Raw genomic sequence first — 11,261 nt, forward strand, 5'->3', positions numbered from 1 at the left:
ATTTCTAAAGTAAGTGTTTTAATTACTCCTCCTGTATTACCCTTCATCCTCTGAGAGGAGATACATCCCCAGATTTATGCAGGGGAAAAAATACAAAAGAATGTGCTATTAAAATATACACATCTGTACAGATCCCCTTCTTTTTTCCCTTGCGCCCAGGAAGAGGGAGACGGTGCCGCCAGCCGCGTCCTGGGATCGCCCCGGCACGGAACGACTCCAAAACGAGGGAGCATCGCCCCGGCGGAAAAACTACGGGAAAAACGGGGTTCGAAGCCTGCAGATTTCCCCCTAAGCGGGGACAGAGGGGGTGTCCGAGCAGAGGGCTCAGGGGGGTGAGAGACCCGCGGAGGAGCCGGGCTGCGCAGCCCAGGCTCTTGGCGCTGCTGTCCCGGGTTGTCCCGGGGCCACCCCCGAGTGGCAGCGGCGACACTGGGGGCAAGGAGGAGGGGTGCTGCTTCCCCTTCATGCCCGCTGGAAGAGAAGGCTGTTTTCCTCTGCCGTTTAGCTTCTGTACTAAAGATGTCATCTGAAAGTCTGGGAGGAAGGGGGGACCGCGCTCAGCTCTCTTCCACGGTAACAACCATATTCTGCAGAGGAAAAATATGATAGACAGCAAGGAAAGCGCTTTTTTTTTTCCTTAAAAAAAAAAAAAAAAGGAAAAAGGAAAGAAAAAAAAAAAAAGAACCAACCTTTTCAATATTTATTCAAAAAAAAAAAAAAAAGAGAGGGAGAGAATTTAAAAAAGAGAAGAAGCAGCACCAGCAGCAGGGAGAATATAGGCTCAGCAACTCTCCAGGTTCGCTTCCTTATTATTACTATCCAGGGGTAATTTTTCATCTCTGCTAGCTAATCTTTGTTCCTTGTGAAGATAATGAATAGCCCAATCCTTATCTCCTGGGCTCCTGGAGGCTGCTGGAGAATGGGGTTGAACAGGGTTGAAAATTGGTTCCAAAGTGCTGCTGAATAAATGGTGTTCCTTATCTCTCGCTTCCAGATTATCGGAACCCTTTCAAAACTCACACAACAAATACAGCCACCACATCTAATGCATCATTTACCAGAGCAGATCTCCGCGTTTGATCGGCAGATAGGCAAAATCTATGTGTTCCTTGCCTTGCTTAGTATGCACGGACGCCGGGCTGCGGTGCGTGCGGGGTGCCCCCGCCGGGCCTGGGACACCCCCGGGGCTCTCAGCACACGCAGCCCTGAGCTGGGGCGAGGAGAGCGTCCCCAGCCCGTCCCCGAGCCGGGGGAGCGGGGTGGGATGGCAAAACCTCCTCGCAAGGTGCCCATCTTCGATATTTGGCTGTGCTGCGCTGGGGAGCCCCGGCGAGTGGAGCGGAGGACCCCAAAATGGGGAGCCCCCCTCCAGCCGCGGGCATCCTGAGCCTGGGGAGCGAGCGGTGAGCATGGGGGAGGAAAGAAAACCCCACAAAAAGGGAGTCTTTCTCCCTCCTGGAGTCACAGCGAAGTCTGCTCAGGGCAGCACCAGCCTTTTTTCTTTCTGCCTTTGTTTTTCTTTTTTTTTCTTCCCTTTCTGTTTTCCTTTTATTCTTCTTTTTCTTTCCTTTTTTTTTTTTCTTTTTTTTTTTTTCTCCTCATTTTTTTCCAGGTTTTCTTGTTCCTCCTCTTCCTTTTTATTTTTTAATTTTATTTTTATTTTTGCAAATGCCAACGGAACAACCACCACCTCGCAGCCCGCCCGCCTCCAGGGCAGGTGATTCTGAACCGGGGACAGACGTCCCCGCAGCTCCCTCTTTCCCTGGCATCCTCTGACCGGTGCCCGGTCACCGAACAAGGCAGCATTTTATTCTGCACACCTCTGTCCCCAGCACTGCCCCGTTAGGAACTGGATGTCCCCAGTGCCCCAGTCCCTTCTGCCCATCTGGCAAGGGCAGAGGGGTGCCTGGCTTCTGCGGTGGGCGAGGAGGGCTCGTCTGACCCCTTCCTTCTCCTGGAAAAGGAGAGAAACTTTTGTGGGACGTTCTGGGCGAGCAGCAGCCCCATCCAGCCCCTGCCCGTGCTCAAGAGTTTTGCAAATGTTCAACTTGTACTAATTTTTTTATGGCTGTATTCACAGTTGTTCCCCATAAAAAATGGACCTGTGTTAGTTTATTAATAACCTAAACATTACGTATTAAAGACCTATGAGTGACACAAGATGACAAAAAGCTGTATTTTTCCAATATACACAAGCACACATTTAATAACCTTCTATTGCATCTCAGCTAGGCCTTCTCTCTGATGGTTCCCATGGCAACTGAGATAAAAAAGCAGCCATTTTCCATATCTCTATGAAAGTCTATTATATTGCAGGATTAGTTCATCTTCTGCTAAGGTCAAACACAAAGTCATACAACCTGAAATATTTAGAATCCATGTACATTCATTTTTTTATATGCCCTTTCATTTTCCACAAAAGGCTGGGCTCCTCTGAGGTTTTATTCCCCAGAAAATGCTAAGCAAAGCAATAAAAAAATCATGATTAGCAGCTGATGAAAAGTTCAATTGTTTTTTTTTAAAAAAAAAAAAAAAAAAAAGTTTTTTTTTCCTTTTCCCCACCCTTTAAGGAAAAAAAAAAAAAAAAAAAAAAGAAGCCACCACCACTATTGTCGCGCAGACAGCGCCTTCCCCATTTATCTCTATCAGCAGCCGTGATTGCAGCCGATAGCGGCCGCCTAATTGGGCTGGCAGCAATTTGCGGGCGGACGGCGTCACCTTCTGGCTGAGCGGGGCGAGGCAGCGGCCGGCCAGGGGCAGACCGGGGTGGGGGGGGGACCGGACCCCCCCCCCAGCATCTCCCGGGGACGCGCAGCGCGGCCCCGCTCCGCCGGCGGCCGGAGCCCGGGGTGGGGGCGCACAGGGAGGGAACCGGGGGGCACCCGGAGCGCTTGGTGATTTCGGGGGGGTCGCAGGTGCGGTGGTGAAACGCACCCGATTTAGGGGTCGGGGATGTTGTCCCGCTGAGGGGCTCGGAGCCTTTCACCTGCTGGTTTCAGTGGTTTCACGAAAAAAAAATAAAATAAAATAAAAAATAAGATAAAGTGGAGAGGTCTAAGCACCGGTCTCCAGCCTGCTGTGGAGACGTAAAGCAAAGTCACTTTTTTCTCCCACCTTTTTTATTTTATTTATTTATTTTATGATGGAGTTGGCAGAGTAATTCAGCTGGGTTTTGGTGACACCCAGGAATGCAATAAAGTAAAACCTGGGCAGCCTTCAGACAGCCCGCACGGTGACAAACGGGTTATCACCCTCGACATGAAGAACTACGGCTCTTCCTTTTTTTTTTTTTTTTTTTTTTTCCAAGGTCACTCCTGAAAACCTGGAAAACTGAGGGAGGGAACCTGTGCCTGTGGCCGTCCACACCTGTGGTTGTGTTCACAGCCTTTGCTTCCCCACCTGCCTCACTCACCGGGGACACCTGCGCACCTATAAAAGCCCCCACCTGGGCTCTCCCCTCCCTTTGGTCTCTGCCCCTCTCAGAGGAGGGCAGGGAGCTGTGTTTTTAGGGCTAAAGCTTTGTGGTTTTAGCCCTGGATCCTGGGACTGGATGCCTTACCTGCCTTTGGAAAGAAGGCGGCTGTGTTCCTGCTCTTGGGGTTTTTTATTAAAAGAAAGAAGCCTGGAAACATGCCCTGAGCTGAAAGTTTGAAGAGGAGTACAGAGTGTCCCCGAATGTAGGTGGTTTTCTTTTTTTAAGCCTTGTGGTTTCTTTTCTTCCCTACTGCATCCTCCTCGCCCTGGGCAGCGGCTGACGTGGTGTTTGCGTGCCTGGGGTCTGCAACCCTGAAAGTCCCCCCCTAGAAATTTGGCCATAACCGCGTCCTCCACCCAAAACGGGGTGGCCCAACAGCTCCTCTGCTCCTTGGGGTGGTGACATTGGACCCCCCCAGTGGCTCTGGCCTTCCTGCAAGGTCTGCTGCTGGTGGCCAGCAGCACAAGGGGCTGAGCACAAGGGTCTGAGTCCCAGAGGGGTCGGGGAGCTGCTCGGTGGCACGGCCACCCCCTTGTCCCCAAGGAAAAGGGAGCTGGGCGCTGGCTGGGGGTGATGCTACTGGGAGAGCTGGGGCAGAGGAGATCCTTCACCCCGTTCCTGAGCACAGCAAGGAGCAGGGGGTGTTACTCACCCCCTACACACACACCTCAGGCAGCTCGGTGCGGTTTGGGATTGGGGGCAGTGGCAAAACGCCCCAGTTTGGCCCCCGGTTGTTTTTCTGTCTCTCGTTGACATCTGGCACATTGCTGCGAGTTCCCAGAAAGAGGCCCTGATGGAGGATGTCGGGGTAGGAAGAAAGGAGCTGACCTTGCTATTAAAAAGCAACATGAATGGAATTGTTTCAGACTGCTTCCAGCAGACGTCTCCGGGAAGAAAATCTTGTTCTGCTCTGCTCCGTCAGGCCCTCGTGGGCAGCTCGGTCTGCTCATTGCTCGCTTCGTGCCACGCTGGAGGTGTTGGTTTGTCCTCACTCCCCTTGCTTTCTGAAGTGATCTTGTGGAGTTTGAGAAGGATTTAAACCCTGATGATTCCTCATGGCTCCCCTGATCTCATGGAGATGCCAACAGCCCCAATGCACTTAGACCAAAGCCGCTCATCTCGAGCAGGAAGCTTGAGTCCGGGGCCCGATCCTCCCGAATCCAGCCCCACATCCCCAGCACCGCCTCTCAAAAGGGAGGAAACCTCTTGCAAATCTCCGAGCCCAGCTCTGAGCAGGGTCCCGTGGAGGAAGGAAACCTTCACGCCGCCTGGCTGCTTTTCGTGCTGGGGAAGAAGCGGAGCAATTATCTGATTAGCGAGAACCGGCCGCGCTTGCAGCTCGAGATGAATGAACGTTTGAAGCCCTCTTGGCTTTTTGGTTGTGATCAAACGCGGCATCAGTTTAACATCTGTACCCTTTATCTGGGGAGGGGGAAAGCTAACCTGTCTCGACACGGGGCACGAACTTGATTTAGAAGGGCTCTCCTTCGATATTTCTGTCTGTGCTGTGTGATGCTGCAGGGAGCGTGGGGCTGCTTTGCCTGCCCGGAGGAGGGCAGGGCTGAGGGCAGTGTGTGAGGCTGTGCTGGAAATTTGGAGAATGATGAGAGAAGCACGTGTGAAGTGCAGCTCGGGGTGGACCCGTGTGCTTGAGGGTGGTGTGGGCACGGTGACAGCAGGCAGCTGTAGGGATTGAGACGTAGGGATGGTCCCCGCTCACCGCAGGGCGGTCGGCTCCCCCGGCTTTGTCTCCTCCGAGCCAGGGCTGACAGCACGTCTTGAAAAACCCTGAACAATGCATCTGCTGCGGAGGCATAAATCATCCCAGGTCCTGCTACCTGTGTCCTGGGCTTTGTGCTGGCAGTGCGGGGCTGACGGCTGGTGGTCACCCCATGGGGTGGTGCAGGGGGGCTTGTCAGCAGCCCTGGAGCTTTTTAAATGATGAGCACGAGGAGCTATCGACTCCAGCCCAGGTGTTCCCTTTGTTGGGGCAGGTTGTTCTCCAGCTGTGGAGGTGCCACTGTTCCAGGTGAGGGCTGTGGGCAGAGACAGCAAAAGGCTTTCCAGGCTTTGTCTTGAAATCCCCTACCAGCCACCCCAGCCTGGCTTTTTGGTGGCAGAGCTTTTCACCGCCTTGGGACCTGCTTGAAAAAAGCAGCCCGTGCTGGCCCTGCCTGCCCTCGCCAAGTGAGCCTCGTGCGTGCTGGAAGGAGGCTTCGGATGCTGGGCCAGGGAAAGCGAAACACAATCTGAGAACGGGGCCGGAGCCCAGCTCACCCATTACGCTCTGGCAAGCGGTGTACGAGGCAGCAGAGCCGCATCCTGCACCCTGCTCCCCGCAGCAGCCCTGCAGCATGTGCTGGGTGGGTGCGATGCCCGTGCATGGGGGTCTCCAGGAGGGTCCTCTGCCCTTTGGAGGCCAGAATAGCCAGTGCTGGGCAGCAGAGCAGGCTGTGTTCGGCTGCTGCGGGCTCTTTACACCTCCCACGGCATCTGGCTGAGCCGCTGTCGGGGACAGGATATTGCAGCCGGGATATCGGAGCCGCTGCGCCGGCCGGTTCCTGTGCTGTGGATGTGTAACGCACACCGCCGGGCGGGCAGCGTGTGGCTGTGGGCGCAGTGTTTATTTAGGTGTTGAGAGAGAAATGAATCTCGGCTGTTTCCCACTTCGGCTGGATCTTTACCTGCTCCCGCAGCTGAGAGCCGCTGATGCTGCTGCAGAGCCCAGCACCCTGCTCCCAGCACGGCGGGCAGATGTTTCTCATAATTTTTGGGGAAAGCCCTTTCCCCTCCACCCCTAGTGAAGCTCCCACTCCCCTTACCCATGAAGGATTTTGCCTTCACCCCCAGAAGCTGGTCAGGCTGTGCTGCGCTGCCCTTCCCCTTGTTTTTCCCAGCTCTGTTTTGGAGACAAGCGAGTGACTTTGGGCAGAAACCTGCCCAGCCCACAGAACCATGGCAATGCTTCCTATGGGACTGATAAAAGCTTTTTTTTTTTTTCCCCCTCTGGAACCCAAAATAGCAATTTCCAGTGCACCAAGCACATCAGCACAGGAGCTGAGCACCCTGCCCAGGCACATCCACGGCTCCCTGGATGCAGGTGAATCGGGAGCAGCGCTGGGAGCATCCCTCGGGGCAGTGCTTTCCTTAACCTGGGGATTTTGACCCTTTTCTGCTGGGCTCTTTTCAAGGCTCCTAAACAAAGACCATCCTTCATTTGGTAATGCGGCTGCATTTCTTGGACGAAAGGATGGATTTCTCCATAAATCCCTTTTTTTCATCAAATTAAGAGGGAAGAGAAGGGAAGGAAGGGAAAACCCCCAGCCCTTGTCTTGGTGGCATGTCATGCTTGCCTTTAATTGACAGACCTTGTTATTAATGTTTTCCAGCCGCCTCTCATCCAGGGCTCAAAACTCCCTTTTAAAGCCCTGTCATGTTAAAAATTGACGTGTGTTGACTTTGGCCTGGGAGAAGCTGGGCCCTGGCTGTAGGTAGGAACTGCATGTGTTTAGTCTGGCTTACGTTTTATTTTCCCCTTTCATCAAATTAGTTCAGCTGTATTTTTTTCTTTTTTTTTTTTTTCCTGAAGGAAAAAAAAAATAAAAGAAAAACTGTTTGACAGTCCGAGGCTCTGGGTTAGAATCGCAGCATCGCGTTAAACCAACAAAAAACAGCTCACAGACATGGGCCGAGGTGGGGATGGGGCTGCAGGGGCAGGAAAAGCTGCTGTGAGTAAACACGGTCCCTGGGGAGGCGCACGGAGATGCCTCCTGCAACCCCCTAACTTGGCTGTTTGTTTGTTTAAAGTGGTCCAGTTGGGGTAATTGTGTTCAGGCTTGCTAAAATTAGTGCTGTCCTGTGCTGGGCTGTCCCCACTGCATGGGGTTTTGCCCTCCTTGCCTGCCCTGCAGCAGCCTTGCTATGGGCACCTGTGTTTGGAAGTGGGACCTGGTCCCTGTGGGGCTTGAGAAGGCTCTGCCTTGTGCTGGGGGAGATGCTGGGGGAAGAGTAGCCTTGTTTTGGCTTTTTTTGAGCTTCCCATCCGAGCACGTTCACCAGTGAAGCCTTATCCCATCCATTTGTCATTTTTTTTATCTTCACACTGTGCTGTATCTGCCTGTGCTCGCAGTTGGGCTGCACCAGGACATGCCCCGTGGCATCCACTAACTCCTGTTATCGGGCTGAGACTTTTTGGGAGCGAGCTGTGAGTCCAGCAGGGTGCCCACCAGGCTGAACCGGGACTGGGAAGCACCAGGAAGGTCAGTGGGGTGCATTTAATGCTGGGTGGACTCCCCCCAGCCCCAAATTACTGCAGGTCAGGGAAATGCCAGCTGCTGTTTTGGTGGAAATAAATTGATGAAACCTTTTTGTTTTTTTTTTTTTTGGCCTTACAAAGGGCTTGAACAGGTCTCATCTGTGATGGCAGCTGTCCCACAGGTGTCATTGCAAACCTGGGGGGCTCCTGGCTCCCCAACAGACCCAAAATGAAGCCCTTGCACCGAGGGAACTGGGGGGAGACCGGGCACCACAGCCCCTCAGCCATCGTCCCTCTCGCAAGGGTCCAGCCCCGCACAGGGGGGCTGAAATATTTCCTAACAGCTACTTCTGTAACATTAGTGAAATCAAAGCAAAACGTGTCAAAATTCCCATTAAGACACATTTAACTTCCCTTGTTCCAGGACAAAGTGCCTCTGCCTGGAGGCAGGTTTCGGGTTCGCTGCGGCAGCCGTGGGAGACTATTGGATTACAGGGCAGCCCGGAGCCAGGTTTTGCTCTCTTCAGGGTAAAGGCTTTTTCTAATCAGGATCAGTTTAATTCTGTCATCTGAATTATTAGCTTGGCTCCGCTTCTGGCCCGTGCAGGAAGGAGACGAGGGGAGGGAGCCCGCTGCTGCGGGAGGGGAGGGGAGAAGGGAGCCCCAAAGGGCAGCTGCCTGGGACCTGCTCTTTGCACCCCAAAAAACCTTGTGGTCACCTCTGAGATGATGATGATGGATGGAGGAAGGTGTGCAGGCCTCCCAGGGCTTTGTGGCAACAGATGAAGCTCTGCCATAGATGAGTTATCCTCATTTACAGGTGGGGAAACTGAGGCAGGGGCTGCCTGCCAGCGAGGGAGGTGAGGGGATGCGGCACTGCCAACGCCTGCCCAGAGCTAGGATGAATTAAATCCTCATTAGCCAGAGGAGATGGTAAAATCCTTCCTTTCCTCCTGGAAAAGCCAGAGTATCCGCATCCTGGCTCGTGTGTCAGGGAGGCTGTCGGGCCCTCACCACATCCTTGCTCTGAAAGGGATATTTTTGTTCCTCTTCCTATTTTTTATTTTTTTCTTTCCAAGAGCGAGGGGTGGAAATGGGAAAGTTGTTTTCCCTGTTATTCCTCCACATCCTTGCTCCCCATGCCACGGGCAGCATCTGTGGCAGCGTTTGGTTTATTTAACCTCCCCAGCAGGCATTAGGCAGCAGCAGTGATAAATAATAATTAACGATTAGTGGGTATTGCTGACAGCATCGTTAGGTGAGCACGGTGGGTGGTTATTGCAGTTGGCTGTGGGTGAAGGGGCTGGCAGAGCATGCCTGGCAGCCAGTGACCAATGTTTGGTCCATCAGTGCCTCAGTGTGACAAAATCTGGCTGGATTTAAGGCATCAGAGGGAATTTGGTGCTTCCTGGGGTGTCTGGGCGTTCCCAGGTGGATTCTCAAAATGAGGCAGGGTTGGTAACAGCGGGATCACCACGCTTTTGTTCTGTCTCTGCAGCTCAGGACAGAGGGGAGTCGGATGCCTGCCTGCCAAAGCTGGCACCAAGACACCCAAAATGAGGTGGACAGTGCCGGAGAGATCTAGCTGGTATGTGAAGTGTCACCAGCCCTCTGGGTTCAGGGATAAAAGCAAAAACCCATGACAGGGCAGCGGGATGACACAGCACCACGCCTGGCTCACTGCTGTTGGGTAACCCATGGCTGGCCCCGTATCAGCCAGCTTTTTGGGATCTCCCACATGGCAGCGCTCAGCTCCGAGCAGACAGAGCCTGACGTGATGTTTTTGGCTCGGTTCGTTGCTGGCACCATCAATCTTCCACAAGAGATGCTCTGCGCTCAGCATCTCCGATGTTATCACATCCCCACTGTCAAGTGCAGGCTGAAAAAGTGTCCCAGCGCTTTCATTTTCAGCCACTTAAGCCCTGAGCACCTCCAAAGCCTTGGCTCCGCGCTTCCTTCTGCATCCTCACCTCCTCGCTGAGGAGCAACCTCATGCAGGGACCAGCCAACACCTCGGGTGCCCTGCCTGCAACATCTCAGGTCCTCTGTGATGGAGATTGTCCCTCCTCTTAAATCAGGGCTGATGGCTGCATGTGAATCTGAGAACACAGCAGTCCTGGAGTCTCCTTTCCTTGACCTCCTTCATCTGATGGAGTCAACAGGACGGCTCTTTGACTGAGCCCAAAACCTTTCCAAGGAAGGCAGTTTTATGGGGATTCTACGTTGGGATGTGCTAGTTTGTGTGCATTTGGGGCTGTGCTGTGTATTTAAGGCTGTTGAGGGTGGGAAGGTGCAGTGTTAAAATACGGGTTGATGCTGAGAGCCAGCAGGGGTTTGGGTCACTGCTGTCCAGGACACAAGGCATCAGCTGGGCTGGTGCCTTCACCAACATCCCTAGCCTTGTCCATGTGTCTTGGGCTCCTTTTTCTGTCTTTTAGAGAGAGGCTGAGGGGATGGGAGATGGCATGAGCCACCAGGACAGGGACAGCACTTCCCAGAGCCACCAGTTGGGACAGCCCGGAGCTGGCCAACACCTCCACCGTGCTTCAGCAGCACTTCTTCCCCGGGGAGCTCAGACCTGCGGCTGCTCTCGGTGAGCTTTGGCCATCCCACAGCCCTGGCTGAGCATTTTGGGGACACCGCCACCCACCCGTGGGAGAGGTCTTCTCCTGGCTGCTGCTGTGGGGCAGAGCTGCGGGGCTTCCACGCCTCCAAGCTGGCTGGTGCCCGCTCCCCTCACCCCAGGGTGCCTCACCAAAATAGCTGCTATGGAAAGGGGTTTGTTGACTATTTTTTTTTATTATTTTTCTTTCCTTTTTCTTTCTTTTTTTTTTTTTTCTTCCTGTGCTCAGACTTCCCCGGGCCTCCTCAGAAGGCTCTGGCATATCATCCTACAGATGTGGCACAAAAGGCCCTGGTTGCAAAATATATCCGGCATGGCAGTTGGTAGTGTTGTGCAATCTCCATCAACTTACGGAAACCACCGTGAGATACTATTAAAGAGAGGCTCCGGGCCCATCCATCACTCCAGCCGCAGTCATGTGCCGCTGTCAGGCAGCGCGGGGGGACCCGAGGCACCAGGAGCTTTCCCTCCCCGTGGCTGCTCCACCGCAGGGACGGGCAGGATGGGACCTCTCTGCTGGCACCCAGCAGCTGGGAGCAGATCCGATGTGTTGCCAGTGGTGTCCTGCCATTGCACGTTGCTCTCCAGCATCTGGTGGTGCTGTTATTTTAGTGCTACAGGTCAAAATCCGGGTGGTTTTGTGAGCGGTCATGCGAAAGGTGATGGGTAAGGCAGCGAAGGACCAGATGTGGGTGAGATCATGCGAGGCACTGCTCGGATCTCAGCATGTTTCCTTTTTCCAAACCTTGCAGAGACCTTCCCCAGGGAGCAAGGGACAGCCCAGCCCATGGCACCATGTCCGTGTTTGAGCAGGAGCTGCGGCAGCGGACCCCAGGGAGGCTGCAGGTCAGGGGATGCTGCAGGGGCTCCAGGCTGGAGGAGGGAAGGGGATTGCAGGTGGCTATGGG

The 11,261-nt window shown here is 53.8% G+C and overlaps 1 long non-coding RNA gene across 1 annotated transcript; it reads left to right on the forward strand.

Moving 5' to 3' along the window:
- The first annotated feature begins 3,476 nt into the window (after positions 1–3,476).
- On the forward strand, positions 3,477–10,672 carry LOC110353508 (uncharacterized). Its single transcript, XR_011812524.1, has 6 exons — positions 3,477–3,677; positions 7,605–7,734; positions 8,155–8,258; positions 9,229–9,318; positions 10,169–10,323; positions 10,583–10,672. It is a non-coding gene; the product is annotated as an uncharacterized lncRNA (long non-coding RNA).
- Positions 10,673–11,261: the final 589 nt, after the last annotated feature.

This window comes from Anas platyrhynchos, chromosome 13 (genome assembly GCF_047663525.1).
Source record: "Anas platyrhynchos isolate ZD024472 breed Pekin duck chromosome 13, IASCAAS_PekinDuck_T2T, whole genome shotgun sequence".
NCBI lineage: Eukaryota > Metazoa > Chordata > Aves > Anseriformes > Anatidae > Anas > Anas platyrhynchos.